The sequence below is a fragment of the Hippoglossus stenolepis genome, chromosome 9, assembly GCF_022539355.2.
Source record: "Hippoglossus stenolepis isolate QCI-W04-F060 chromosome 9, HSTE1.2, whole genome shotgun sequence".
NCBI lineage: Eukaryota > Metazoa > Chordata > Actinopteri > Pleuronectiformes > Pleuronectidae > Hippoglossus > Hippoglossus stenolepis.
The window spans coordinates 6,141,147-6,168,567 of record NC_061491.1 but is presented as its reverse complement, the minus strand read 5'-3'; the positions used below and the strand labels follow the sequence as shown (position 1 = coordinate 6,168,567).

At 43.1% G+C, this 27,421-nt stretch overlaps 1 protein-coding gene across 2 annotated transcripts in view; it reads left to right on the top strand.

The window, feature by feature from the left end:
• Window positions 1-693: 693 nt before the first annotated feature.
• The window catches only part of sema4c (sema domain, immunoglobulin domain (Ig), transmembrane domain (TM) and short cytoplasmic domain, (semaphorin) 4C), a 103,320-nt gene continuing 76,592 nt past the window's right edge, over window positions 694-27,421 (top strand). Inside the window, exon 1 of one of the 2 annotated variants that reach the window (XM_035165755.2) lies at window positions 694-1,226. The gene's annotated coding sequence lies outside the window, so the exon portion shown is untranslated. Of the gene's footprint in view, window positions 1,227-24,839; window positions 25,244-27,421 lie in introns of those variants that run through there. The other variant, XM_035165756.2, reaches the window with a different exon arrangement.

The window sequence follows — 27,421 nt, the reverse complement described above, 5'->3', positions numbered from 1 at the left end:
ACACATGCAATGCAGGCGACGAGCCATTATCTGAGCAATCTGCGACAATTCCCTTGTCTAGTGGGACGCACATGCCTTCCTGTTTATCACTGCACGAGCATGTCCAGTGTACGTGAGTGGTCACATGATGTTTTTTCAGGCGTGTTAGAATGGACTGGTATTGAGATTGATATGGAGCCAAAATGCTCGTCTGAACAGAGATAGTTTTATAATAAAAATGCACATATTCAAACAAAAATGTTGTAGTATGGATGTAGCCTTAGTTTAGGTTCGAAGCTGGTGCCTTGCTAATTGGTACTTCAGTAGGGCAGGAAGTGGAGGAGAGCCAGACGCTCCAGTGTAACAATGGTCTCTTTCCAGGCCACCCTGACTCCACAATGTGCCTGTGGGTGCCTGTTCAAAACGACCCCAGGGTGTCTCGGGGTCAGACCCCAGGTTGGGAGGCACTTTGTTTGAAAGCAGACCACAGCTCTCTGCCAAATGAAGCTGTCTTAATCAGGCAGCGTGGCTGCTGGGGCCCCCTGCTCTGTCTGTGCCGGGGCCCCTTGTTCAGGGAGGCTGCTGGGCGGAGACCTGTTTGTGTGCCTTTTTTGAAATCCTCCCTGGTGCCTGCTGTGATGCGTACTGCAGGAGTAGTAGGCTGGGGGGCGCACACACGCTGCAGCTCCACGCACACACACACGCACGCACACACATCGTTTCCAGTGGAGACTGGCACATCACGCAGCGCCACGGCCGCTCCGCTGTGTGTTTGGTGCGGACCGCTGAAACTTCCCCTGCGCAGGGACACGGAGAGGCGGACAGATCCATCCAGCTCGTCCCACACAGAGGATTGAATTCACGCTTTTCTTTTTCCTTCTTTCTCTCTTCCCGTCCCCCCCTCCCCTTCTTCTCTCTCCTCCCTCCTCCTCCGGTTTCGTGTTACAAAGCCTTGGGAGGGAGTTGCGCGGAGAGCCAGTTTCTCTGTGTGGAAACTGAATGACAGGATCATATGGCTCGATTCGCCTCACAGCCGAAAAAACAGAGAAAACCATAACAGAGGCGAGAAGTGAGACACAGAGGGAGACTTCAAGAGAGACTGATGAGGATGTGGAATAATTTCTAACTCCGATTGAGAGCGAACCAGCCCGAGATAACGGAAAGAAGAAGGATAGTGGATGTGTCGGGGAGAGGAGAGCGCAGGACGCGTCGCCTGGAATCATCCCCACCATCACAGTAATAATAAGGTAAGTTTGCAGCCCTCGTTGATGCTACTGGTGCCTGCGGTGCTGTGAGGATTAAAAGTGGACTGAACGCAGCACACAAACATCCTCACCCCCGAGAGTCCACATCTCCAACTGTTGCCACGAAGCCTCCTGTGTTTTTTTCTTGGAAATATACGACGCGTTGCGCTGCGACGCTTTCGCCTGCTCAGATGACCCAGGTGCTGTGTAGGTTAGTTCGTGTGTGTGTGTGTGTGTGCGGCTCACACCAACGTGGTGCAACTTTATCTGCGATTTAAACGCAGTGTAAACACAGCGCAGTGCGGTCAGGAGCTGCTGGACCGGGATCAAGTCTGTGGATCCACACCAGACTGCTGCTCCACTGTCCACTCGTGAGACTGTGTTAGTGCTGCAGCCACTTCTCACTTCACATCTGTTCACATTTTAGTATTATCCTGCATTATTTCCGTGTATGTGTGTGTGTGTGGGTGTGTGTGAGAGATGCCCTGTGATGAACTTTAAGGCTCCTCTCTTTGTTTGATAGTGTTTAATATTTCTTTAGGCATCAGTGTTATATTACATGTAACTGCAAACAGCATATGCAGTATACTAACTGTCTTAGTCCACTGCTCAGACTGCAGTACTAAGGAAATGATGTAAGTTGCATCAGACACTGATTTAAAATGTCAGTTTAACTTCACAGGCATCCACATCAACATATCCTTAAATAACAACATAAAACATAAAAACCCACAAAACATGATAAGATAAGATACCATAAGATACACTTCATTAATCCCACGCTTTGGAAATTCACTTGTTACAGCAGCCGAGATCAGTCAGAACCAGTAAATGGTAGAGAGCATGTGAAATTAAATAAAAAATACTCCATAACTCTATTCCAATATTGCATATCTTACTCTATAACTATAGTCGTCTGCCTGAACACAGAGTTTATAGTTTCAGATGATGTGCTGACATGACAAAGTATTCTCCACAAAAACAAAGTTCGACAGCATATTTATGAAAACCTGTGCGGATGTTTCAAAATGTTTAGTTTTAGGTTTGAAACAAAATCAAGCCGTCGCATCTATTTCCTGTTTCCTCAGATGACACTCAAAAGTGACGCTCTTACTCTGACAGACTTGAGATATTACTTGAGAGTGCTTTTCCTCCGTATCCTCCACCCCCTTTCCTTCCTTCTTTCTTTTCTCTTTTTTTGCTTTAATGAAGTAAGTATTAGCTTCAGTTGAGTGATTATTGTAATTACTGGGGAGGGAGGAGGGGGCAGGCGTCCACACTGGACAGGGAGCATGGGCTTGTGTGAAGACGTGGTAGTTTTCGGAAGAGGAGGAGGAGTGGAGGAGGGCTGGAGGGGGTCCGGCCTGTTTTTCCTTTTCCTGTGTTTTTTTTTTACAAGCTGGATGGTGCCACTGCCAGTTAAATAACAGTCAGTACAGGGGGAGCGTGGCCCTGCAAGCTACAGTAAAGGATGTGGGTGTGATAGTGGAGGAGCCATGTGGGGTGGAGGAGGAGGGAGGATGACTTCATATGAGCGTTGTTGCACTTAAGGATCAGCTCTCTGTTGTAATTTTAGTTTGTCATAGGATTTCTGTCTCTCTGTAACTTTGTGGGCGACTCGTCTGTGTGTGTGTGTGTGTGTGTGTGTGTGTGTGTGTGCGTGTGCGTGCATCACCGTGTCCTTTGCGAAGATTAATGAAAGTCATATTCTAGTAAAATGCAGCTTTAGCATTTAGCCGCAGGTTGACATTTTGCAGTGTGGTGGGGACGCAGTGGAGAAGGATCCTTACAAAGTTCAATTACACACCTTTTAGTTTGTGTAGTTCACAGACCCTTAAGAATTCAAACACTGCTTCACATAAATGCACAAAGTAGATTGTACAAGGATGAAGCAGGTTACGAGGACATAAGTTGTAAAAGCAATGTGGTTGTTCGGAGGAGTTGTTCTGACATCTGCATTAATACAAGGATGGAAAGAAAGCCTTGAAAATCCAGGACAGTTGCAACAAAGACACACACACACACACACACACACACACACACACACACACACACACACACACACACACACACACACACACACACACACTGCAGCCCTCTGGCCCCAGATGTTAATACCTCCATTGAGAGAGCCACAGGACTCCTGTCGACTCGATCTCTTCATTGTCGGACACACAATGGACTCCACATCTTTGCAGCCAGCCTCCTTCCCATCCTCCCTCACACACTCCTCATGCTCCTCACACACACGCACAATTAAGCAGCACACAGTCAGACAGACAAAGAACTGGATGCAAACAGGCAGGCTCTTACAGTCAGGCTCAGGCATACATGTGCAGGTTCATATATAATACAACTCAGCTTTTTAAAACTGTATTTTTGAGGACAAGTAAGACAGATGTCCCCTCTGGGCGTCTTGTTGTACATGTGCTCCTGCAGCTGCACATTTCCCTGTAGGGCTGTGACTTGACAGCTGGATTCATAACTGATGAATCTGCCGATGATTTTTTCCATCGGTCGAATTATTGTTTTGTCTAAATTCCTGTAAATAATGATCCTATCTTGAAAAGCCTTGTTTTTTCCAAAGAAAGGTGGCAAATCGTTACATTAAAGAAGCAGAAAAAAATTATTTTTGTTTGAAAAGTGACTCAAATAATGAAGCAGTCCTCAAAATAGTTGCATGAGTTCTCTGATTAATGAATGAACGAATTCCTTCACTGTTGGTGTCAGTGTGTGTGCTATTGAGATTGTGTGTCTGTATTCACATACTGTCTGTGACACGAGCTGTGCGTTTTGACACTAAAAGGCCAACATTGCATCATAGCTGTTACATCGTTGATGCACCAGATGTTTCCTGTCTGCACTGTGTGAGTGCGTGTGTGCGTGTGTGTGTTTAATTGTCATCTCGGTGTCACATGCATCACGTCAATGCAACAAACAGATCCCGTAGCCCACATGGCCAGCAGCTGAATGCACAGTAAACCCGGGGTGTGATATCGGGGATGATTATGTAACTCAAAAGCTGCACATACAGGGACGCACACTCGCACCGTTCAGCCCATGTTCACGCTGCCGATGATGCTGTAACGGCATAAAGATCTCAGTTCACTAACGATAATGTGTTTTTCGATGGTGGGAGAAGATTTTTTTCTTTTCACATCCTCCACTGAGCAACAGCTGATGTGCTAGCTTCCAACAAAAAGATTTTTCTTCTTCAAAAACATCCTTTTCATCCCACCAACGATTTAACTCCTGTCTTTCCTTTCCTTACAAAAAAAATCTCTTTCAGAAGCCGATTTGCTTTTGTTTTTGTTGTTTCAAGCTGGTGTCTGTGCTGAGCTGAGGAGAGTTCACATCTCTCACCGTGACCACTGTGCTCTGGCACTGCGTGAACAATATCGTGTTTTTTAATTTTTAATACTCCATTGTGTGTGTGTGTGTGTGTGTGTGTGTGTGTGTGTGTGTGTGTGTGTGTGTGTGTGTGTGCGCGCATGTGTGTTCGTACTGAGCGCAGATATGGTTCATGGCAGGCCAGATGCAAGGTCAGAGGAGTAGACGCAGATGGGTGTTTTGTGTGTGTGTGTGTGTGTGTGTGTGTGTGTGTGTGTGTGTGTGTGTGTGTGTGTGTGTGTGTGTGTGTGTGTGTGTGTGTGTGTGTGTGTGTGCTGGAGGGGGACAGCAGGAGGCAGGGCTGGGCTGCTCAGGCTGATGTTTAGGAAGGGAAGAAGCTTGTTTATAAGAACATCATGGTGAATGAATGGGTCCTGGTCGGGTGCAGGGTCAAAGTGACAGAAACCTTATGTCTTCATGCTTTCAGTTTGTTGGAGCCCGCCTCACCGATGCTATTGGCTCGTTATCTGGGACAAGAAGATGTGTGTGTGTTGAGAAAGACGTGGATATGTGCACAGCTGTGGACTAAAAATGACACAGCGAAACTAAATCACACACACATGTTGAACACAGAAATGTTAAGGAGTGTTACACATTAGCATGCCACTGTCGTGTTAGTTATGATACTGTGTGATTCCAACATTTAAACATGACTGAGACAACTTGGTCAAATTAAAACCATGAACGTTGTTTCTTCCTCCAACCAGGATGTTGCTCCTCGTCCTTCCTCCCTCTCTTCCTGTGATGTGCCTTTATTTGGCTTTTCCTTTTCCTGAAGAGGATTCATGCGTCTGGAACCAACCCCCAACCAGCCTTTTTTGGGTTGTTTCATTGACCTTTCACCCTTTGTGCCCTAGAGCACGATTTCTTTGTGCTGTAAACAAATGCAGCAGGAAATGGCCAAGAAATGAAGGGACATTTAAACACCACATGAAGAAAAAGAGACATGTTGTAAGACAAAGATTAGTTTCCACATTAGAACCTGAAGTTACCCACCTGTCAGTAATAATGTGGGAAAGAAAGCTCATTATGTTTTTTAACCTTTTAAAATGCGATATTCTGAAATGAGATGCTACAGCTAACAGTAGCATCTTAGCTATTATCGGGTTTTAGTTTTCAACACAAGCTTCTGTTGGCACGTTTTGTTAAATTCAATTGAAACAACTTTATTTATCTCACCAGGGGCAATTCATTTGGTACAGCTTGTACAAAAACACGTACATAGACAGGTTTTAGATACAAGATACAAGAGAAAAAAATGTATACAGTATAAATAACAGAAAACAACAAAGTCAATGGCATAATAAGTTTAAAAAAGTGGATACAAAATTAAAGAGATTGCACGGGTTTAAGAATCTATGCACCATTTAAAAGACAGATTGCAAAAAGGATAAACGATTTGTTTCATGTAACTGCAAACAGTATATACAATATATGAACCGTCTCAGTCTACTGTTTAGTAAAAAGAGACATGAGTACAAAGGAAATGATTTAAGTTGCATCAGACACTGATTTTAAATGTCACTGTCAGTTCACCTTCACAAGCAGAACGTTGAGTGTTTCCGGTGAGTTTTTTTTCTTTATTGTTGTTTTCTTGGGTTTTTCTGGAACTGGCTTATCACCACCTGCAATTAATTACCTCCATTTGCGAGGAGCACCCTCATTCCCTCTGGGCATTGCATTGTGGGACATCAACGGCTCAAAAATCAACTATTTTATAGTGAACATTCGACTTAAATTGGTGACACTATGAGCGTAGAAACCTGTTCAGAGTTATGACTTATAATTTGCAGTGTTTCTGTCTTTGACTGTGTGTCCTTACGCTCTGTACATGTAGTGAAGTTTGTGAACATGTTTCCCAAGTTTCCCATATTATATTTGTCTTTGTTCATTGGCAGCGTTGATGATGATGGATGATGTTCCCTTATTTGTTTGTGTTTTCTTTATTTACATTTGGATTACAAAAGTTATAATGACAACAAACTCCTCATATTGAACACTCACATGCACACTCACATGAGTAAGCCCCCCCCCCCCCTTCAGTGGCTTCATGGCCTGTTGAGAAGTTTCCGTCAGCCTCTAAGGATGGATCCAAAGGGTTTTGGCAGCAGCTGTGATTGCAGTCATTCCGAGAGGAGAGGCTTTTGCTCTCTTTCCTTCTTTCCCTCTCATCACCTATCTCTCTCACCCGCTTTTACACACGCATCTTTTTTCTTCTCCTCCTCCTCTCTCTCTCTCGCTCGTTTCGGCTCAATTCGACCAGCATAATGAGGTCATTTTTGCATTGCCAAAGAGTACGAACTCACCACTTATACAGCTCAACGTTAATTGAACAGACAAGTGCACATTCAGCTTATTGTGAATGAAAACCCTGCCAGGATAGAGAAAAGTATAGTATAATCCTTTTGGTGGCTTTAATAGTAATGCCAGTTCCCCAGGAGCAGCCAATACTAATCGTTCAGTTCATACTATTCATTTCAGTCAAATTAAGTCTTATTGGTGTTATTGTAAAAAAAATAATATTATTGCCAATACATGCAACACACCACTCAGAATATAGACCACAAAGCAGAAATACATATTTGTCATCCTCTATGAATGATGCAGCTCCCCTTTGGGGCAATCAATAAATTAATAAGCCCTGTGGGGGGAGAAGTGTTTCCAGGAAAATCAGTGATGGAAAATCCAATATGGTGCATACTGATGTTCCTAGAGGCAGATCTGTGGAGCAGGACTAGCTGGATGCACCAAATCCTTTCACTCTAACAACATGGAGGAGGGTTTTTTGACCAGTAGTTTCCCTCCTGTCGGACCGATCGGTGTGTTTTCAGAAAATGTCAGATCGTGGTGTTGAGAGGCTTCACCCAAATCTAATTACTGTTGTCTGAAACAAATGAATGAGCAGATGGGAAGTATAATCCGTGCTCCCCGCCATGACGTGAAGGTGTGTTTGCTTTCTTCAGCTCGACCATCTTTCTCTGTGTGCCTTGATGAGACCCACTCGGAGAGTTGGAGGCCTTTAGAAGGAGCCTGGTGGAGCTGCTCGGGGAGGCTTCAGTCCCTCTGCATTATTTATGAGTGGTAGAACAGAGGTGGACGAGGCCACTGACCTGCTTGTTTGTTACCAGCTGACCACTTTTGTCCATCTGCTGCCTGCCTGCCTCTCTCTCTCTCTGTCTCTCTCTCTCACACACACACACACACACACACACACACACACACACACACACACACACACACACACACACACACACACACACACACACACTCTGAATGACTGTATCTATCAATAACAGCATCTCCACCCACGTTTTATTATGTAAAACAGGTCACATGTAGAGTTAGAAAGGTTAAATGGATTTTTTGGAGGTAGAGTAGGGTTCAGTAAAACAATGTCATAAAAACTGATGACAGCCACAGTATCTCAGAATACAGTGGGCTTGACATTAAACTTTAAACAGTGAGCGACTGCAAAGGTGCTGGCCTGTGTCTTTCTATTTTCATTTTTATTACTCAGTCAAAGAACAGCTATAAAGTTATTACGCTCAGGAGTCAGGAAACTGTTAGCTTAGCTTAGTTTACAATGATGCCCTGTCCACATAAATGCAGATATTTTGCTAAACGAACTTGCGATTGGGCCTCTCGTACCAGTGCACCACATCACCGACATAAAAAAATTATGAGCCAATATTGTTTTGGTTTTGAAGTTACTACTACCAAATGAGAATCAGCTCACTGAGCATGCTAACAATGTTGTCTGGTATTTGACGCTTCAAGCGTTTTTTGTTTTCACATTGGATATTTTAGTATTAGAGCTTATGATATCCATAGAAGTGTGGGACAAGGCCTGAAAGTCGGCGAAACACGTGAGCTGGCGCAAGCTAACGCTAGTATGGGTCATTGCCATCACAGATAGCTAACTTTACTGTCTCTACATTAACAGACAGATATGAGAGGCAGTCAGAGCTTACATTCACAATGTTCACTTAGAGCAGAAACAATCCATTAGTTGGACCACAAATATCTGGAACAATTTTGATAATCAGCTAATCGTTGCCATTTTTTTTCTGCCACAGTCTAAATGTGAAATTTCATTGACTTGAGCTACTCAGTTGTGATTATTTTCTACCTTTGCTGTGTTTCACTGTAAATTTCAAAGAATCAAAAAGAATCAATTGGGGGTTAAAGCTGCTGATCAGACAAAACAAGACATCATATGAAGGCATCTCGTTGGGCTTGGGAAAATTCTGAGGAATTTTTGGATGTGTAGACCCTGTCTTTGTCAGTTGGGAGTGTGGTATGGATAATGGATTTTTGGATGAATGAAAGTCATTTTTCACTATTTTAAGACATTGTGTCATCCAAACATTAATCGGTTTATTTCAGAAACCATGAGCTGTAAACCTACGTGGAGCTATTTCTTTAAACGATGCATAATGTGTTAATTAATGATCTTGTAGCGGTGCTGTCAGCTGGATTTTTGTTATCTTTGTGCAATGAGAGATTACCAGGTCTCTCCCTGCTTTCAGTCTTTATGCAAAGCTAAGATAATCACTGCTGGCTCCAGTGTATTTAATATACCACTGCTGTATGGGAGTGGTATCGATCTGCTATCGGACTCTTGGCAAGCAAAGAGGATAAGCAAATTTCCTAAAATATGAAACCATGCCCTTAATGAGTTTTCACTGCGATGTAATTTTTACTGATGGATCATTAAATTTTATAGTATCTGCATTTTTGACAGTAGCATCCATCTATGTGTAGTGTCTTTGGCCAGGCAACACATCTTTTTAATCGTCTAACCAATTCAAATACATACTCAGGGGGAGAAATCTTCATTATAGTTGATACATGTCCAGTAATTTTCTCCTCCGATAGCATCTCGACTCATCTTTCCCATTTCATCCTGTTTCCTGAATCAGCCCATCTTTGGCTTTGGTTGAAATTGTAAAGCTGGATTGGAGAGAGAGACGGCAATATGCTCGGCCAAAAACCTTGTCAGCAGGCCAACTGTGTTTCGGGGGCACCGTAAGGTATTTAGTATGTATTCTGAGGCCCCCTGACGTGCCTGTTCGTTGGCAGCCTGTTGTTTGTTGCGACTCAGCAGATGTTTTCTGGCTCAGTTGTCCGCACTGTGTTTTGTGTACAGAGGACTGCTGGAATTGTTCTCTTATTTTTTTGTTTTCCTGGTTTTGATGACATGTCAAAGCTGTTTGGACACAGAGTGGAAGCAAAGGTTCCTATTCTTTACTGTCAGTGGCAACATTGCTTTGTGTGTATGTACTTTGCATAGAGTAGATGTCTATGCATAGTCAGCTCTTGCTTCTTACTGTGTTCAGGCTTTGTTTCTTAAATAGAGTATGCAAATGGCCTAGCAACAAAAGATAACGGTAAAGAATAGTGGAGCATGGACTGGATATCTGAAATTGTGTGTTTTAATGTGTGTGCGTGAATAATGATGCAGATAAAGTGGGCAGTGGGAGGGTGTGGAGGAAACTATGCCCCTACCCTCCTCTTCCCTCTGCTAACCAGAGCATGGTAGTTTGTTTTTATGACAGCCTTTTTCTGGCATTGTTCTGGTCCGATAGAGCTCACCCCCCTCCCTACCGTGGGATTTGCCTTTAGCGGGCAGGAAGTGCTGGGAGCGCGCAGCTTGAGCACACGCATACATGCATCACGCACACACATGCTATGTTGCAAACTTCATCACATACAGCCCCTCCCACGCTGTTGCCCTGCACTCACACATAAAGTTTGGAAAGGACAATAAAAAGTTGCCCCTCGGCTTGCAAGGCTGGTAAGCTACAGCTTATCCAGGAAGGAGCTGCAGCCGGGCTAATGGCCTCTCTCCGGGGTTGGCACTACGGAGGGGCCCATGAAGGATTATCAGCAGCAGGAGGGCCCCCACAATGGCTGCTCTCTGAGAGCTGCGTTGAGCTAGTGTGTGGGAGTAGCTTAGCTTTCGTAGCTGTTAGGAGGCTGAGAGCTGCCCAGCCTATTTCCTGCTGTGTTTGTCTAGTGTTATCTTGGCCCGCAGGAAAATCAGAGTTCATTGTCAGCCCCTCCTAAATGAAAATATAGATGTTTTCCCAGTGCAGCACCTCTAATTGGAAATTCTAAGTGAACTTAGTGCTGCACGTCCTAATGGAAACTAAGCCCGTCAAGTCTTACTGGGTAGTCAATGCTAGCCTTTATTGTGGAAAAATCAATGGTACACCTGCAGATACTTGCTAGTACAGGGACCTTTTGGCCAGTGTGAAGAGGATGGCAAACAGTGTGTGAAACACTGTTTAAATATTCCCAGAGCTGATTTGTATATTTTATCCTTAATTGAAGATGTCCCAGCAACGACTCAACATGATTTGCAGAAAATGATTTCAGTTGCGTTGAAGGGGAATGACTCTTCTTGCCTCCTGACCGGCTAATCAGATTTTGCCTCACGGATCCCGGTATGATGACTCCAGCATGATCTGATCCCATGAGTCACTGCTCACTGTCTTCATCTGCAGCAAAGGAGGAAGTGAGGCAGCGTTCACAGCAGCTGCAAACTCCACTGCAGCGAGGAAACCTGTCACTATTATTGTTTCCTCTCATGAAAAGATTTATCTAACCCAGCAATTTTTTGCCTTGAATGAAAGACAAATACTGGCTGTATAGAATCATGCAGACATATCCACAATACCATCCTCCTCACCTTCTTGTCTGGTCACCTTATTGTCCACGATTGATGCAATAAGATCTTACAGGCAGCAATAATACCTCAGTAAACTCTGAATGTTATCAGACTGAATATTTGATTCTGATATGGAGAAATTGTAGGAACACATTGCAAATCAACATACAGTCTACCTGCACACTACCCAGTTACTTCAGCATTGTTATGGAGGCTATACACACATTGTCAGTGTAGCTATGCCATTAACTTTATGAAAAGATGGACGACATGACAGAAGAGAAGCCTAAGTGTCTTGATCGCCCCTGGGGGCAGGCTTCAGTACAGACCATAAACCCTGCCTGTGGATGGGACGAAACTAAAAAGTCAAAGTACACGCCAAAGATGGTCTCTGTTGTTTTTCGGCAGTTGTATACATGTGCTAATTTTTTCCGGTAAGCTTGGTTTTAATTACTTAATCACTTGATGCTATAGTACAGGGGAGAAACATTATGATAGACAACTGAGACTGACTAATGATTGGTCAAGCGCATGTATTGGCAGGACCTTGCAACCTGACCCCTGTCGCTATTGCTCAGATTCTGGCTTTTTGCACGATGGCAGCATTCATATCCTGGTAAGTCTGGCTACATTTCTAGTGGGAGGAAGTCGAGACACGTCCTCCATCTTTATATTTAATCTATGAGCTATGTCGTAGTGATTCCTCGTCCAAGTGAAGACAACATTACAGGAGCTGAAGGCTCAGTCGTCTTCTTCTTTTCAGTAAACCGAACAAAGACGTCTCAAACCCTCTGCTCCCTTCACTCTGTCACACTGAATAAATACAATAATGTGTTTCATGAATCAAACAAGGCAAAGTTGTAAGTCCAGGTCCTTAAGTACATGTGTAGAACACACAGTTGCTCTGTATAATGAAATTAAAGAACATGAAGACAATCAATGGAATATGATTAAATCATAATACAGTCTCATCACATGCAGTACATTTGTTTATTCTGTCGCCGTCGTGTTACCAACAGGTAAAATCTGACATTTAACCAAAACTAATTTTTCAACCTTAAGCTTTCATGGAAGAGCTTTTGTTAACCCTTTGTGTCAAGTATAAATCCAGCTCACTTTCTTTAGTCCTACCACTTCTCTTTACTTTGCAGATCACCTCTAAGCTTTCTATTCAAACATCACTGCTAGCTTAGCGAGGCTTATGGTTATCAGTGCTTTCTCTGGTTAGCACCTTATTAGCCTCACCTCGACTCCAGCTCTGAGCCCAGCTGCAACTGTGAGAGTTGTGTTGCCGAGCTCTTGCTTTGGCTCATGCGCTGCAGAGAGAGACAGTGTTTGCCCCCCCCCCCTCCTCCTGTCCTGCTGCAGACTCACCTTTGACCCCGGTGGCTGCACTCCCCCTTCTCTGTGCTGCTCCTCTCCAGTCCACTGCTCTCTGCATGATGTCTCGATAAAGGGATGGCTACAGAATAAAAGAAAAGAAAAAGAGATTGGTGCTCAATGGGATGAAGCTGCAATAATTTGACTGCAAGGAGATAAAAGAGGAGAAAGACAGAGATTGTGAAAAATACAAGGTTTTGCAGAGAGGGGGAGAAAATGTAGAAAAGTATGCAGGTTGCCAGGTTTGATCCACTCCGAGTGAAAGACAGAGATTGGACAGCGAGAGAGAAACAAGGCTGCCCAGACAACAGCCCTGAGAAACCAAGATAAGAGCCGACCAGCAGTCAACAATTACACCAACCTGGATTTCACCTTTTCTAACTCTCTTCTTCAATCTTTCACATCTTTTGCTTCTTGCTACTCGCTTATTCACTTTTCTCACCTTTAGTCTGCACTGCTATGTTCCCTGTGTGTTTTTGTAATAGACGGTTCTACACACACACACACACACACACACACACACACACACACACAGTATTCATGCTTGTAAAGAACATTGACTCACATACTGTACTGAGGGTCTTTAGAATAAAATATACTTTATTTGATCTTATGCTACTAGATTACATTAGCATTAGCCTGCAAACTTTCTATCTTACAGCTGTTTGCAGGTTAAGATGTTACACACAAAACATAAATAAAGACAGTGTGTATCAAAAGAGAAGCGAACAAACATAACTTGGTTGTTCTGTATTAATGAGGCTTTGGAAGCAAACATTTTTAATAACATTGTACAAGCAACTTGTTTGAAAGTTGCAACAGGCTCAATTATATTTTGTTCGTGAACGTCTTCTCCGTGTGAATTCGAAGAAGTGAGTCTCTTTTGTCATGATTCTGTAGTTCAGGGCTGTCTTTGTGTTGAGGTTATTTTGTTGAGCGAATATTTTACATTCTCTGCTCTGACTGGACAGTTTTTCTGATGTGTCCACCACCACATTATGCAAATTGAAGCAGACACTGTAGAGAACTGGGAAGCAAAGATCAGGGCTTCCTCCATGTTTAAAAAGTTTACAGTTCTTGTATTAAACAACTCTGTGCTTCCATCTCACTGGAATAAAAATAATCACAATTGGCTCTTGATTGACAGGCTTGACTTTATCTGAGGATATTTCGAGGATATCTTCAAAAGGTTAAACCTTTCTCAACTTCGTCCTTTTAACTACAGTAGATGTGCAGTTTTTGAATCTGTCAATCTCAGGAGGGGGTGCAGGGCTCCAAAACCAGGTCTCATTATCAATGAATAACAGCTTTCTTCAGTTTTTTTATCTGAATGTTCAAACAGCCCATTTGGAATACATATTTGATAACTGAGGGGAAAACTGTTTCAAAGTGCATGTGGCATGTGCACATTGTATAAAGATACATTTATAAGAATAAATAGGCAAACATAGCGTGGACATGGTTTTCAATTATTAGAGACGGAGCAGAGTTGCCTGCTGCTTTTCCTTGAAGAAAGGATCTGGATACTGCTTCCACAGACACACACACTATCGCAGCCTCTTAAACACACACTCATAACATGTGTTATTTTCTCGGGCACACACACTCACCTGTACTAACACATTCGCACATTTCTTGCCAAACACGCACAGTCGCACGCGCACAGTCTCTCCCACTCTCACACATACAGACCCGTGGCATATGGAACAGTTTATCTAGCAGTGTCATTATTCTTTTTTTTTTCTTCGGGCCTATTAGGCAAAATCTTTTTTAGGAACACTAGGGAGAGGAGAGAAATTCAAACTCTTTATCATGATTTTTTTTTTGCCCGAGGTTATACCAGCAATGGAGAAAACACAAACACACACACACACACACACACACACACACACACACACACACACACACACACACACACACACACACACACACACACACACACACTCATTGCCATAATGCATTCCCTAGTCCCTTACCCTAACCTTAACCATCACAACTAAATGCCTAAGCCTAACCTAAACTTAATTATAAAACCAAGTCTTAACCCTCAAACAGCCCTTTGAATTTGGAACCAGCCAAAATATCCTCACAATAATGGTACTGAACCAGAATTGGCCCTCATTACTATAGAAAGACACGTGCACACACAGAGTCATAGACACACATTCTATTCTCAGAGCCCTCCAACATGTCAAACAATCAATAACATGTCTCCTAAAAAAATCTGAAAACTAAGAGACAGTGAGTGAGTGAGAGAGGGAAGCTGATAAACACACACACACACACACACACACACACACACACACACACACACACACACACACACACACACACACACACACACTGACAACAGGCTTTTGTCTTTGCTATGATAGATAGATAGATAGATAGATAGATAGATAGATAGATAGATAGATAGATAGATAGATAGAAAGAAAGAAGCATTATAGGGATGCAGGATAAGCAAGAGGAGTCGTGTCAAATTGAAGCGACTGAGTAAAATTGCCTACCCTATTTAAAATTCATTGACCATCCCTCCCTCCATCCATCCTGTCCTCTCATATCTCTGCAGCTGAATAGCTCTGATTTGTGTACCATGATTAAATTACTCAAATTTGTCTTCCACTCCCTGTGGGAGAAGGCTATGCTTTTTAATTAATTGATTTTGAAATTAAGTTAGCTGCTGGGCGTTTGTGTGTGTAGATGTCGTTCTATAGATGTGTGTATAATTTGGGTTGTGAGGACATTTAGTCTAGTCCTCAAACCTCCAAAGGGCTGTTGGGTAGAATTAGGTTTAGGGTGAAAGAGATTGTGTTGGGGTTTGATCATTAGCGGTGATGGTTATTGGTTAAGGGGCAATATGTCAATGAGAGTCCTCGAAACTATAGAAGGAACAATGTGTGTGTGTATGTGTGTGTGCGTGCATGTGTGAGTGTGTTTGTGGTTGAGCAGGTGTGTGTGTGTTCATGGCAGAGTGTTTTTGTCTGTTCACTGAGCTGTCTAACAGAGGGGCGGGGTTGTGTGTTTTGCTGAGCGTGTGCCTGTATTTGTATCTGTGCCTTTGTGATAATCTATTGTTACAGAAGCCAAACAAATGGATGACGCTGAATCTGAATCAGAAGTGTGAAAATGACAATGTGTGGTGTAACAGTGGGTTGTATACAAATGTGTTGGTCAGCCCAGCACAAGACCCCATAACTGCAAATTGTTATTTTCACTCTTTTGTAAAAATGTTATTGAGGCTCGATATTTTACAATTTAGCCACACGTATTATAAATAACTATATATAAAGGAAATACAAATACAACCTAATAAATACAACTTGAATTGAATAAATAAACACAATTTGTGGTGCGAGCATAGAATAAACACTGATACTAATATGTCTGTGAAACGCTCATTTTGGCAGATTTTTATCACAGAATCAATATATCGGTTGGGCTGTTATTGATATAAAGATACTGACTGTTAGTTAGATTGGCGTGTACAGCAATTTAGAAATTTAAGATTAAATGAAATATGGCTAGTTCTTATTTATTTATTTATATGCTCTTTTTTCCCCTGCTGAATATGTGTCTGTCAAACTAAATGAAAAGTGTAAGCCAGCGTGAGGCTGTTAAAAACATAACTGTGATCCATAGGTGGAGAAGTTTACACAATGCTTTTAAGGCTCGTCAGAGTTTTATCTGTATCACTTAGGATTTGTCACACGTTTTCAGACATGACCTGCGAATAAAATCCTGAGAATTAGCTACGGACTTTATCCGCAGTTTTCCTTTCACACGTGCACAACGCAGCAGGAGGTTCTCTGCACAGACGCATTCACAACAACAACAAATCCTCTGCATTATTCAGGCGAGAGGTGGAGCAACCGGGTGCAGCAGACAGAGGCAGGAAGTGACTTATTACCTCTGCTGCAGAGATCATGTGATTTTCTGATGTCAGCTCTTATCACCTCCAACTCTCTTTTGAAATCTTCCACGGTGTCTTCAATTTGCGTGTCACCGCTTTTCCAACCAGAGATAACTGTTTTGTTTTTTTCATTTTTGCGACTGTCGTGTGTTAGAAGCGTGAATCTTGCGGCTGATCCCCTGCTGTGTTCATACATCAACTTTTCCTGAATTTTTAATGGACATTATACAAGGAGGCCAGGCATAGAAAGTCTGCGGAAACTGCAGAGCCTCTCACTCGCAGATTTGCGTTCACACATGCACCTCCTCCGGTGAAAATACGGAGGATCTGTTCAGCAGGCGTTCAGCATGTCTGAGAGCAGCTTTACTGAGCTAACAGAGCTGTTGTGGTAAATGGAAATCAGAGTCGACATGAGGAAAAGCTTCTCTCAGTGTAACTGAGCCACACTTCACCTGCGTTTTCAGGACCAAAGGCAACCTGCTAAAGAATGCATCCACCCAAGAAGTTTTTTTTATTCCTGCTGCTTAATTGCTTTGTTATTGATGTCAGTCCTCGTTTGTATCTCGATGTCCGTCCACAAGGGATGTTTGATGAAAGCAGAGGCAGCTTCAGGACAAAGACATTTAACAGCTGGATGACTCTATTATTCCTGTGCTGATTAAAATTCTGTCATATAATAATAATAAATATAAGCTGGCAAGTCATAGTCATTTAAATGTGAGGCTTGTGTCAGGTTAGTAAATGTGTGTGTGTGAGTGTGTGTGTGTTTACACATCTAATTATTAGTCCATGTCTCTGTGTGAGAGTGCTCTGTTGTGTTCAGTGTCTTCATGTCTGTGACTTCTCTCTTCTGCATCTGCATGGACACTTGCTTTGTGGTTAAAAGCCTCGCATGTTGGGTAGCGCTCAGAACTGTCCTCTCTCTCGAGCTACGTTCGCTATCGCAGCGTGTTGCCTCGAAGCGTGTAGCGTGTGAAGTCTGAGTCGCCGATCAGCGGGCCGCTTTGTATGTCGCGGCTCTGGTGGTGGTGCTGCATGCTGTCGGGTCCATGCCGTCTGTCGCAGTCTGTGTTTCTGTTTCTTTGTGTCTGTGCCTTTGTTTCTTTGAGTTTGTGCTGCTGGTTCTTTGTGTCTACGTTAACCTGTGTGCTTTTTTTATCTCTTTGTGTCTGAATGTGAGTGTGTGTGTGTGTGTGTGTGTGTGTGTGTGTGTGTGTGTGTGTGTGTGTGTGTGTGTGTGTGTGTGTGTGTGTGTGTTACCTGTGCCAGTGTGTCTTTTGTGTGGTTGTGTCCTTGACTTTGTGCGTGTGTCTGAAAGAGAGAGAGAGAGAGAGAGAGAGAGAGAGAGAGAGAGAGAGAGAGAGAGAGAGGCTGTGCCTTTGTCTGAGTGCTTTGTGTCTGTATCTGCTTTAGCCTTATTAATTATATATATCTGCACATTTTGGATGTCTGTGTGTGTCTGTGTGTGTGTGTGCGTGTGCGTGTGTGTGTGCGTGTGTGTGTGCGTGTGTGTGTGTGTGTGTGTGTGTGTGTGTGGCCGTTTCCACCGTTATATGACAGAGAGACCTCCCACTAGACATTATTAACAACATTTACTAGAATCTCTGCTGGGTTAGTCTGCGATGGGACACAAACACGTGCAAACACTTTTTTTATGCTCTCCCAAAACCCTGGTGTCTTTGTGAGTCAGTCTTGTCAGATCAGTGTGTGTTTCATGTACGTGTATATGTTTGTAAGTGTTATAATATGCCAGTGGGGACATTGAGTCTCACTGTGGTGGCCAAACTTGAGGTCTCCACGAGTGCACACTGCTTTTTGAGGGTTTTAGGTGTGTGTGTGTTTACATACATAGGATGTCTGTAAATATTATGAAGGCATGTAGTATGCTTGTAGTTAGGAGTTATGCGTGTGTCTCAACTGGGCTGTAGCAGTAAAACATTTACGTTATGCACAGACACATAAACTCTCAAACACCTAAGAGTGCACCAGGGTGCTGTCACCAAACCATGAAGACATTAGTGTATCTATGGGAGTGTGTTTGCAGTAGCAACAGTTAGTGTGGGTTTACTGATACCTTTGGTTCTAGCAACATGAGATGGGTCAATTCCTCATCATTCATTTAAATGAGTCCCTACATTTAAATGCACAGGGAGTCACAGAGCCTGAAAGGAAAAGTTCAACTTTTTGAGTGTGAGATTGACATAATTGTGATGTTCATGTCATAAGTACGGAGCTGGAATCTATACATGGCCCGACTAGCTTAGCACACAGACTGAAAGCAGGGAGAAACAGCTAGCTAGGCTCTGTCCGAAGTGAAAAAATAAAAGTTCCAACACATTAGAGAGGAGCTTTGTTACCATTTTTCTGTCTGAGCCCGAGCAAAAATTAACTGAGCCCCACCCTAAGTCGACAGGCAGTCTGTAGTGTGTGTCTGGACCCGACCTGAGATTGATTGAGTTCATATGAGCTGCACTAAGTTTGTGTTACTCAGCCTCTGACACACATGATTGTTTCCTGTTTTGCGTGATGCGAGACATGTGTAGGGTAAAAATATCAGCCCAGCCAACGTGACCAATCCCACCTGAACCTCAATATTATCCCAAATTTTTGGTCCAAACCGCATCGGTTTATTTATCCACTCTCTACAACATGGCTCATTAATGAAATGTTGAATCTTATTTGTTTAAATTTGTACAGAAAGTGAAATGTTGAGGAGACAGTTTGTTTTACATAATCAAAGTATTTCTTTCAAAACAACCGCCTGGGGCTGTGACTGTGCAAAGCGTCCCGAAGTCTGGTCATCACATTTAGGTTGCCAGCTTTGGTACAACAACAGAGAACAAAAACAAAATCTGTCTTCACCAACTTCATACATCGACAGTATACCCAGAGATTCTGCACTAACGTCCTGCTATGTAACTGTATGAAGTCAAATCAATAACATTAATTAGTAAGATATGACAGACAAAACCATAAAATCTTGCATTTGTTCTTTGTATGGATCACATAAGTACGGCTGGCTGTTTCCCCTTGCATGCATGTCTTTACACTTTGTGACCCCTGGCTTTAGCTTTACACTCATTGTACGCACATAATCCTTATTTAAGTCTTTGAAAGAAACCTTAAAAATGTTTTTCCCAATGTGTTGTATAATTTTGTGAGAGAGATGTGACTGAAAACAGACAGAGCTTCATTGTCAGGCGGCTGAATAGACGGGTAATGGGAGAAACAAGAGAGACAGAGAGCGAGAGAGAGAGAGAGAGAGAGAGAGAGAGAGAGAGAGAGAGAGAGAGAGAGTCAAACAGACAAAAAAGTAAAAGTCAGAGAGAAGTAAGTAAGAAAGAGAAAATAGAGGCTTAAATAAATAGAAGAGAAAACTCAAATGGAGAGAATGGGAGGTTGCAAAGTGGCTGAGGCCATGAAAGAGATTCAGAGAGAGTGAGGTAGAGTGATGCAGACGAGAATAGGAAAGTGGCAAATGCTGCAGATAAAAAACAAAACCGACAGAGTCAGAGCGTGTGACTGTTGTCGTCAGCAGATCTCTGACTTTGGCTCTGTGACCACAGGCCTCCTCTGCACTTCATTTATTGTCAGTCTTTATTTGATTTCTTTGTACCACTCTCATTTTCCCCCCTCTCTGTTTGCCACCCAGACACCATCATTTTTTCCCATTGCAGTAACAAAATGGCACAGTTATTTCCACTAAACTTGACTTAAAGGGCCAGGGAGCACTTGTCTCCTCTATTTTTTGTATTTTTTTCTCTTTCGTAACTCTTCATCAAAGTGCTTTAGTTGGTTTTAACCCATTAAAACCTAAGGGGCCATATAAAAGGGCACACATAAACCTAAGCGTTGTTTGAAAACGACCCCTAAAACCTGACAAAATTGCCAACCTCGACAAAATTAAAATTTTTCACCCTCTGAAGCAAATAGAGAAATGTAATAATAACATTTGATAGCTTAAACATTTGCTTTTAATTGTACATCATTCCTTTTTCCTCAAACTTCGGCAAACTCGCTGAGATCCCTCCTCAAACACGTCTCTTACCGACTTAGCCTTGATCAGCAGGTCAGCAGGAGCATCGTCTGGGTCTTGTTATTTGCATCATTGTTTTTCGTCAATGTTACACAGCTGTAATCTGCTTGGATATTAATCCCGTCACTTAGATCATCAGCCATTGTCTGAAACACAACTTTAAAAACATTTTGGGAGGTTAAGAGAGCTACCAAACCAATAAACAACATTTTCCATAATGCATTTCGCCTTTCCCGTTTTTCAGCAGATCATGAATTCTTGAAAAGGACACACACACGTCTCATCCGGCTTTAAAGGGAGAAGCATGCAGATGCTGTCTTAAACACTCATACATTGCATCAGGTCTTAAACTTTTGGGGTTTTCCATTGAATGTCTCAGTATGTGTCCTAGTTTCTATATAATGTGACAGAAAAAGAGATAGACGTGTTGACGCAGTTTGTCTCTGCCTGTCAGTCTGTACCATAACAACCAGCTCACCTTCACTGCCTTCGGTTCTGTACAGATGTGGCTTTCATTCAGCAGACTGAAGACAAGTTTCCATTTTAAACTCACTTTTGATTCAATGTTTTCGTCAGCGTGTGTCAGCTACCAGGGAGCTCCACATTTATTTGGAGGCAGGTTTGTTTATGTTGAAATTATTCAAAATGGTCTACAATTTGTGACGGCTGATGGAAAGTGGAAAAAAAGTTTCACAGCGACAAAGCTGCATGTGATGACAGTTTTTATGAATAAATCAGAGGTTCTAAAAGCTGATCTTAATGTTTCGGTTAGAATAATATCAAGCTGATTTCATTGTGTCTCCGTCTGTGATTGTGATGTAGATGAAGTAATGATTTTCCTCCGTCGTGTCTGGGCTGTCAGCCTGTAAAGCCCTGCGAACTCCAATTAATGAGCTGCTAACCCACCTTGCAGAATTTGGTTTTGTACGGTATTTATTGGCTGTCACATGTCACTAAAAGCAGCTTTAGGGCGTTTTCCACCCTTTAGAGATAAACTGCGCAGACAGCACCGAATCCAAGTTCTTCTTTTGCAATTTAACAGTCAAAGTAAAGAAAATGCTTATGATCTACTGATCCACCTTTAAAAATCTGAATTAGCTCCATCTCTCATCTCAAACCTCTCCCCTCCTACTTGAAGGAGGGAATTTGTCCATACAACATTACACAGGCAAGCAATCTATCTGCATCAAAGGACCAGCAACTGCATTTAACAGGTTGCATTACACTTTAACACAGTTCCCACTGTCCATTACGGCACCATTGATTCCAGTTAGGCTCACATTGGAAATGGATAAAATGTAAGGCAGCCCAGGATTTGAGTGGAGAGTGTTTAATCTCGTCTCTGCCACTCTTGACAGTTGAAAGCACGTTGAGCAACTGGCTCCAAGCCCGCTGTGATCTCATGACGAGGTGATATAATCCTCATTGGTCATGGGCTGCCAGTTGTTTACCGTTTAGTAAGCAGCCCAAGAGTGAGATGAATGTAAATGCCTGGCATCTCTCCACTTGTATTTTTAAACAAATTTACATCTAAATATACAGGCAAGAAGGACCAGGGGTAAATAAAGTCTTTCTCAAGAGCGCAAGAACACGTCTGTTCTTTTGTCCTGTGATGATGCACCAGAAAATGGCCCCACACTGTAGACATGGTTTTTTGGGCCTTCCCACGTCTTCAGAGGTCTAAGCTGTATAACTCCTACCAACAACACAGCACGCGCAGACGCAGCTGGCAACATCTGACTGTCTTTGCCATCTCTCCACTCCACAGCATCTAAAAGAAGCACAAATATCAGAGAAAAAAAACCTCCACTGAGTTGGAAAAAGAAATTGCTTTTCAACGAAATGTTAAATGCAGCTTAACCAGCGCGAATGGTGAGATTCACCAGCTGTTCTGCATTTACTGAGCAAGACGATCCACTGAGGTCGAAATGTGTCACATGCTCTGTCCCGAGCTGCCTTCGAAGATCCGGCATGACTCATAATTTATCTTGTGACAGATTTTACATCATGTAACATCGAAGTTACTCTAGTTAACTTTGTTTAACGGTAGGATTCATCAATCTGATCGTCTGCCGCACCTTTTGCTCCTCTTGCTACTGCGAACCCACCAGCCATTAAATATACAGCGTTCTTAGTACATAAAGCTTTTATTTATGCTTTTTATGTGTGCCTTGTTGTAGTAAACACTCTGAGTTATGTAAGTGATTCCCATGAAGGATCCTCTGGAACAAGTAGTATCATGGGAAGTAATGTGTCTTGTATTTGGCAGCAGCAACAGCAGTTTGTTGGGAAGAAATCGAAGAAGATGCATCGTGTGAAGCATGATCGTGACAACCAGTGTGTAAAGGGAGACGAGTGCCACCTACGGACACACGGCCTCCCAAAGAAAGACATTATACAATGATTTTATCACGTATGAGCCAGGTTCAGTGCAGCATTAGAAATGCATGAAAACATACTGCTGCCAGATCTACTTCCCCTCATCTTCCTTCATGTCCACACGCCTTGGACCAGAAGACACTGAAATGAACACACAGTGTTCTGTTTATAATGCGCAGTGTGTCGAACTGCGTGGTACACACGCTCGTAAATATTGTCGCTCTTGTTTCATGTGAAACTATGTTCCAGTAGAAACAGTTGAATATCCGGTGCAATAATTAGTTTACTTAGCTTCCAAGCTTCCTTCCCGATCGTCCAAAGTGACAAAACTATTGTTTCAGTGTCTGCCTGCATGGACCTGTTTCATACAAGTCACGAATTTTAGGCCGCAAATTGACAGTCAATGTGGACCCAGATGGACATAGAAGACAAAATGTAGGCTATATAACGTGGAACATTTAGTTGAGGTAGTTGAGGGATCACATTAGGACGCCCCCTGGACACTTCCTTCTGGAGATGTTCTGGACGCGTCCAACTGTTGAGACCTGCAGGCCAAACCAAGAACATGCTGGAGGGAGTATACTGTACATCCCATATGGTGTGGGAACACCTCAGGGTTGGTTCCCCAGAAGTATTCTGCTACCACGACCTCGATCTAGAGAAGCAGGGAATGAGTGAATGAATGAAAGAGATCCAATATCATTCAGTAAAGAACTACATTGATTTTATTTTTTACTTCCCTGGTGTTGGGATAACTTTCCACATGTTAAGACTTGTCTGTGCATTGTTTTGAGGTTTGATCAAACCTTACCTGATCTCCACTACCTGTAGCAACACATTCTCAAAAACAAAGCCCCTTGTATTATCATATTATTTCTAATCTGCTGTTTTTACACTGTGCACCTACCGGGCAAACCAAAGAGTATTCAGCTGTTTTGGTGCTGTTTCCTGGAGCTTCTTGCTCAGAGGCACTTCAGCAGGCCACATGTTCAGGTCCTAGTGTTTCATCATAAAGAGCACAGATACAGTCACCCTCTCACTGAGCAAACACCTCAACCGCAAATCCTGAGATATAAACCTACCTTAGAATAAACACCAATAAACACACACAGTCACTTGCACATAAACTCCAACACACATTCTTAGGCTGTGATGCAAATTTTAGCTACACACTCAACACACGCCTGTCTACCTCCCCCCTCAGGCACATCTTGTAGAGAACCATCCCTCTCCTCACCTGTCAGTGGGAACAAATGAGCCGGAGCATGTTTCTTAGTGGGTGTCTGAGCGTGTGTGCAGGGCAACCTTCCTGTCTGTCCGGCCTCCTCTTCTGCTTCCCCCCAAACACTCACACACACACACAAACACACACACTGCTCCACACTGTTACCCTCTGACAGATCACTGACATGCTGTCTCTAGGCCATCCTGCACCTTGCATGCATGCATGCGTGTGTGTGTGTGTGTGTGTGTGTGTGTGTGTGTGTGTGTGTGTGTGTGTGTGTGTGTTTGTGTGTTTGTGTGTGTTTGTGTGTGAGTGTGGTTACAGACAACCCCCCCACTGTGTCAGTCTGGCAATTGCCATCTCTCAAGGAGCTAAAGGAGGGAGGGAGGAGTAAGAATGGAGGGGGGGCGAGGGCCTTGATGTGAGTGTGTTTGTTGTCAGAGGGTTTATTAATAAAGATGACCTCAGACAGAGCTGCTCAGGGTGTGTGTGTGTGTGTGTGTGTGTGTGTGTGTGTGTGTGTGTGTGTGTGTGTGTGTGTGTGTGTGTGTGTGTTTTCCTCCCTCCTCTCTTTCTTCTCTCGATGTGACTCCTCGCTTTAGTCAAATAATTATTATTTTGAGATGAGGAATTCCATTCTCCTGTTTTATCTCCTTCTCCTTTATCATTTTGTGGCAACAGTCTGAAGTTGTTGCGCTTATTTGCGCGGGCTCCTAATGCGTCTTTGCGTGCATGCAAGTAATCTGTGTGTGTGTGTGTGCGGGTGATGGGGATAATCCGTCTTGATATAACTCCTTTGTGTCTCAGCATCCGTGGATGTGATTACGTGCTTCATTATGTCAGGCTGAACAGGTTGAGTCCGCTGTGTGCGTGTGTGTGCAGACGTCAGTCACCTGCTGTGTGTGTTAAGAGGAGCAGATGTCCTCACAAGAACAGAAAGATGAGCAATTTACTTCAAAGTGCAGGGCATTTCTGTCCGTCTGCATCACAGGTCAAATGACATCACTTGGTTAACAGTTAAAAGGTCAGTTCTCTCAAATTGCAAAAATTCACATTTCCTCTTTTTTAGTGGATTGTATCTATGGAGTCACTCCATGTAGTTGTCAGACTCTTGTTTGTGATACTTTACAGAATTAAAAAATATATTTTTAAATAATGAAATCCAACTCTAAATTGCCAGCAGCTGTTAATGTGAGGGTAATTACGTAGCTTAGGTTACCGTTCACATTTAAATAGATCAGTTCTGGTACCTGGAATATTGGTACCCAATTCGTCTCTTTGCTCTCTCTGTAATACCTGAAGTTGAAGTTTCACCTCCTGCTGTAAAACGCGTATTGAGTTGGAACAGTTTAACTTCCTCAGCGCTGGCTGCAGGTGTGCTGCTAATGTTAACTAAAGTGACGCTTTCTACTCAGATTCAGTAGAGTACAAGTATAAATACGTCGGCCCCTTGCATAGACTCTCTCTCTCCCAGGTCATTTAACTTGCTCTCTTACTGATTTATTTAATGTGAGTCTCTGCTTGGTTGTTGTGGTGTAAATTGGTTAGTACCCTTAAAAGTACAGAGTTCAGTCCCCAACCCTAGTGAATGGTAGTTTTTATCTGTTCATTGGCCCTGTGTAAGATTGGTGACCTGTCCAGGCTGGGCGCTGCCTCTCGGCCAGCGTTAGCACGAATTGGCCACAGCCCCCCGTGACCCTTAAAGCATAAGCGGTATAGCTAATGGAGGGGTGGTCACGTTTGCAAGCGTTGATAAACTGTATGTTGTCAGGTCAGGTTGAGACAGACATCAGTGAGGGGAGCTGATCTCATTTGTTTAGCTGTCAAACTCCCCTCTGTATCTGTCCCCGAGGGCTGGAGCTGGAGACCGAGTGGGACAGCCAGCCAAGCATTGGGCCCCCACGGGTCCAGCAGTTACCATGGAGGGGGACGGCAGCCTGTATTTTGCCCTCGATCTACCTCGCAATAATGAACATAGAGGCCATCGGGGACAGGGTCCTCCTGCAGCCTGGAAGAGCCACATAATGAGATAATGCACTGACATCATGCTGTTACTGTCACCTACAGACACACACACACACATATGCAAACACACACACATGCAAACACGCGCTGGGGCAATTGAAAGTATGCTCATGTGCACAAACTAAGCTACACAAACTCACAACGCCTAGTAGGGAATAACTATGCGGTGCACGTATGAACACACACACACACACACACACACACACACACACACACACACACACACACACACACACACACACACACACACGCAGACTGACTCCCACACACTTACCGGAGTAGATGCATGAATTGATCCACGCTCACATATATTACTCTTTAACCTTCCTCTCTGTCAATAATCTTCCACTCATGTAGGGTTCCCTGGCTATTTGCTATTTCAGCGGCAGCTCCGACCCTCAGCCAGTTACATTTTGTTGGACAGACGGCAGCAGCAGTGAGATGAAAGCTAATGAAACAGGATATCCCTGCCTCTGGTTATTGCACAGGAGAAGAAGATGAAGAAAACTCACATTTCCTATGACCGTTTTCCACAAGTACCAACACAAGACTTGATCTCAAGACCACTCGGCTTTGTCTAGCTCCTCTGTCAGACCAAGGCTGTGAATTACAGAAAAAACTCATCTTTTCATAAATGCCTTTTTCTGAATAGAATCTGTCGATGTTTTTCTCTAAAAAGTCTGAAGGTCAGGAAACAGCCTCTGCATTAATGAGTGTGTCAACCCTCAGCTGAAGACACAAAGATAAGTGTGTGTGTGTTTGCAGAGGTAATTAATGATGGCAGAGATGTGGCATCAACAGAAAAGGACAAAGGTGAGAGCAAAACGAAGAGATGGGTCAGATTTTCTTTAGGAACTCCCAAAGACATGCAGCTGATGTTAACTGGAGACTCTAAATTGTCCATAGATGTGAATGTGAGTGTGTATGGATGTTTGTCTCTGTATGTCGGCCCTGTGATTCGCTGGCGTTCTGTAGGTTACCCACCTCTCGACCAGCTGGGAGTGGCTCCAGCGTAAGCAGTATAGATGATGGACAGATCCAAAACATTACAAGCTCTTCAAAACAGTTGCGAAAGAATCAGAATCATGTATTAATGACCACACAACCAAGTTGGTGGAATTCTTTTTCGGAAAAAGCACATAGTCATCAACATAGACAGTGGTGACACTACACAGTG